Genomic DNA, 4951 nt, shown 5'->3' on the forward strand with positions numbered 1-4951 from the left:
GTGTCGTTCACCTTGAAAAATTTAATTTCTTCCCAAATAACTTTTATCTTACAATTCTAAACGTTCAAAAGGTGAGAAGAGAAGAAAACACATGTATCGTATTCCTGTCTGACGAACGTAACTAACAAAATAAGCCAAAACAACGTGCAAGAGAAGAAAACACATGTATCGTATTCCTGTCTGACGAACGTAACTAACAAAATAAGCCAAAACAACGTGCAAGAGAAGAAAACACATGTATCGTATTCCTGTCTGACGAACGTAACTAACAAAATAAGCCAAAACAACGTGCAAGAGAAGAAAACACATGTATCGTATTCCTGTCTGACGAACGTAACTAACAAAATAAGCCAAAACAACGTGCAAGAGAAGAAAACACATGTATCGTATTCCTGTCTGACGAACGTAACTAACAAAATAAGCCAAAACAACGTGCAAATTCAATAATAGTTTTTACGTAAAGTTGTTTCTTTATTTTAAAGAGTGAACACCATTCGTTTGCTTGTTTGAAGTTAAGCACAAAGCTACACAATGGGCTCGCGGTGATCTGCCCACCACGGGTATCGAAACCCGTTATAAGTCGCAGACATCACCGTTCAAGTATTCTCTATTTAATGATTGGTTTCATGGTGCATTGTCGTGTTTGTCTGACATAAAAGTTTTACTCTAGATGGCATAGTATTCTACCAACAGCGGTGAGACGCGCCCGGCATGGCCAGGTGGTTAAGGCACTCGACTCGCAATCTGAGGGTCGCTGGTTCGAATCCCCGTCACACCAAACATGCTCGCCCTTTCAGCCGTGGGGGCGTTATAAGTGACGGTCAATATCACTATTCGTTGGTAAAAGAGTAGCCCAAGAGTTAGCGGTGGGTGGTGATGACTAGCTGCCTTCCCTCTAGTCTTACACTGCTAAATTAGGGACGGCTAGCGCAGATAGCCCTCGTGTAGCTTTGCACGAAATTAAAAAAAACAAACAGCGGTGAGAATCTGGTATATGAATTATATTCCATTTTTATGTTATTCTAGATCAGAAAAAGTGACGATTACCAGATAATACTTTTACTTTAAAAACAAAACCAGAAACAACAGTGTTTGTTTGTTGTTGTTTTTTCGTGTGAAAAACTTACAGATTCGTTGAGAAAGTGTAGAAAAAGGATTCCCATTTTTTAATCTTTAACTTTACACATTTGTTTTCTGTATTCTGTAATTCTGATCAGACCAAAGTAAACACCAAAACTGAAGCATTTTTCACACATGAATCTTTATTTTAAAGCAGCTAATTATACAAACAACGTCATGCGATTTTCATGTTGTACATTAAATTCAGTTATTAAAACTTATTCCAACTTCAAAACTTGCTCATCGTTACCAAAATTATGCTACTGTTGTTATTTGATTCAAAAAAAATAATCTTTTACATACAGCCTATCATATCAATGTCACCACAAACCACAAGATAAATCAAAACGATATATATATATATATCATTAAATTCATGGCAATTCTGTTTCGTTAGATGGCTAACAGAGGTTTTACAGATACTTTAGAGAAACTATGGGCAAGACAACAACACACAAGCATAAAAACTACAATACATTTTATACTCCTTCCTCTTGACTACCGTTACAATTATGAAATGATGCATTGATCGCAAAACAGTTTCAAAAGTACCACAATGATAGCAAATAGAGGCATGGCATGGACGGATTTCATTGTTACAACCCCTCGAAGTCAACTCCCACTCATAAGGCTCAGTTTAATCCCCCCTTCTCTGTTCTATCCAACCTATATGTACAGAGTTCTACCAAAAAATCAATAAAAAACAAGCCCTTTGAATGTAATATTATCAATTGTTTACAGTCAAACAATTGGTTTTAACGAAACAACAAAAGTATTGTCCTATGCCTAATGTGACCCATACAACAGACGAAAATCTCACCACAAATGTTGTTTTTTTTTTTTCAACAATCAAATTAAATTCGAATTTTCCGCCAAGCTCGTAGCGCAGAGGTATTTCATTGTTCATATCGTTCAACTAATTTCAAAACATATACGATAATTATCGTTTTTCTTATTCAAAATCCCAGTAAACATTGACTAGGAATTGGACGTAGCATAATAGAAACGTTCCAATTGTAAACAAAACAAAAGGTTTATAACACAAATTACAATAGATATCAACAATGTACCTTCATTACGGAACACATTTGTCAATCACAGTTCCACTCCTTCCTCTGAAGGTCTGTCAACCATATATTTAATCATCTCTCATAGTGATCAGTTAACAAGTGCATCTCTTTCAAGGCGTCCTGAGATTGAGTAATTCTATTTATTGTCTACCGTTGATAATGGGATATGTTTTATTTTTTTTAATTATGTCTTTATCTATAATCTAAACCGATCCTCTTAGCTCTTACATTCGCCCACTTCCAAATGTCCCAACACACTGGAAGAGCTATAGAATACACATCAATGTATCACTTCACAGAAGAATCATGTCCCCCCCCCCCGATGGGACAATGATAAGTTTACGGACTTATAACGCCAAATCCGTGGTTCGATTCCCCGCGGTAGACACAGTAGATAATCCAGTGTGGCATTGCTCTAAAACAAATAACAAACAGAAGAATCCCATTTGTACCAATACAGCTAAAACACTCGGATTTTTTTTTAATCTATTGTACTAAACAGACTACTAATCTTTCTACTTGGCGTTGTTTTTATTTGTCTTTATATCCCCAAGAACCTGTCTAAGTGTCTTGAAATCATGTACATACATTAACCGTATTTATTTGAGAACTTAAAAAACCAAACTGTAGGATATTAATTACACTAAGTAGACGAGGATTTAGTTGTTGTAATATATTGATTTTATACAACCCTTTCAGATTTGGTGATGGATTTATACTCAAACGTTTATAGGGTAGACAATTATTTTTATAAATACATAATCATGTTTTAAAAACTTAATGTCAAGATAGATAACATTATGTAAATATCTCAAAGACAAGATAATGCTAAGATATTTTGGGCATATCATTTTTTTTTAAAGAAATGTTCTCCATTCAATCAACGAGTCGCAAAGGAAAAAAAACTTAATCTAAATTACATCACAAAATGGTTGTATTTGGTATTGAATTCGGAATGTATTTTGAAATTACTGAGGGCTTTGAGCAAAGTTCGGTTTTATTTCAAATATCCAAAATCTAAATAGCCATTCTGGAACAACAAATCAGAAAAAGATACCTATAGTAACGTCTAATAATATACATTCTAGAGAATCAGAAAATGGTCTCTATAGCAACGTCTAATAATAGACGTTCCTTGAAAACAAAGCAGAAAAAGATCTCTATAGCAACGTCTAATAATATACATTCTAGAGAATCAGAAAATGGTCTCTATAGCAACGTCTAATAATAGACGTTCCTTGAAAACAAAGCATAAAAAGATACCTATTATAACGTCTAATAATATACATTCTAGAAAATCAGAAAATGGTTTCTATAGCAACGTCTAATAATAGACGTTCCTTGAAAACAAAGCACAAAAAGATACCTATTATAACGTCTAATAATATACATTCTAGAGAATCAGAAAATGGTCTCTATAGCAACGTCTAATAATAGACGTTCCTTGAAAACAAAGCAGAAAAAGATCTCTATAGCAACGTCTAATAATATACATTCTAGAGAATCAGAAAATGGTCTCTATAGCAACGTCTAATAATAGACGTTCCTTGAAAACAAAGCAGAAAAAGATACCTATAGTAACGTCTAATAATAGACGTTCCTGGAAAACAAAGCAGAAAAAGATGCCTATTGTAACGTCTAATAATATACATTCTAGAAAATCAGAAAATGGTCTCTATAGCAACGTCTAATAATAGACGTTCCTTGAAAACAAAGCAGAAAAAGATACCTATTGTAACGTCTAATAATATACATTCTAGAAAATGGTCTCTATAGCAACGTCTAATAATAGACGTTCCTTGAAAACAAAGCAGAAAAAGATCTCTATAGCAACAGAAAAGAAAAAGATCTAAAACAAATTCTAATAATAGACATTCTGGAACAACAAAGAAATGTATAATCTATAAGAATAGCTCATTTCAATGTTTGTGGTGTAAGCGTCAACAGCTTTAAAAACAAGTGATATTTATTTAGAAAATTGTTGAACTCATTTTAAAATACACACATAGAACTTTATTACAAACATATTAATCATTTTTACAACAAAACTCTAATAAGTGACTATCAAACGTCAGGATTGAAATTGAAAGCCTGCGTATAAAATAAGACGGAAGGTACTTTTTAAAATCCCACACATTATATATATATATATATATATATATTGTTTTCCAAGAACTGTAATGGTGTCATCCCCAACCAAGGGTGCTCAAAACTCTAAGCAGTCATTCAAATGTCAGAGGATACAGTCCGATCAGACCTGTAGTGTCATATATCTAACTAATAAACCAATTGCTCTATAATGTATATCTACTAGGCCTACAACAAATATACTAAACATCTGTGCCTAGGACAAAGCAGTATGTGCTAAGTATTGTAATGCACCGAAAAACATATTTTTTCCTCTAACTTATGTTTTTAAGTTTGAGCTCGAACAAGATTAAAGAAAATATTCACGAATAGAGGGATTAAATATTGGAAGTGACTAGTTCTGTACATTGACATTGTTAAAACAAAAAGTCTTGGCCTGAGTATTAAACCGTACGAAGGATTGGAATAACTCTGTACTCGGGATGTGCTTAATACATTGGCAGCCTCAGCTAGTCAATGCCATTGTCAAATAGACATGCTCTGTTTTAGTAGGCCTAACATTTATTCTTGACGCTATAATAGCTAGTGAATGCCATTGTCAAATAGACATGCTCTGTTTTAGTAGGCCTAACATTTATTCTTGACGCTATAATAGCTAGTGAATGCCATGTTCC

Source organism: Limulus polyphemus, unplaced genomic scaffold, assembly GCF_000517525.1.
Source record: "Limulus polyphemus unplaced genomic scaffold, Limulus_polyphemus-2.1.2 Scaffold2986, whole genome shotgun sequence".
Taxonomy (NCBI): domain Eukaryota; kingdom Metazoa; phylum Arthropoda; class Merostomata; order Xiphosura; family Limulidae; genus Limulus; species Limulus polyphemus.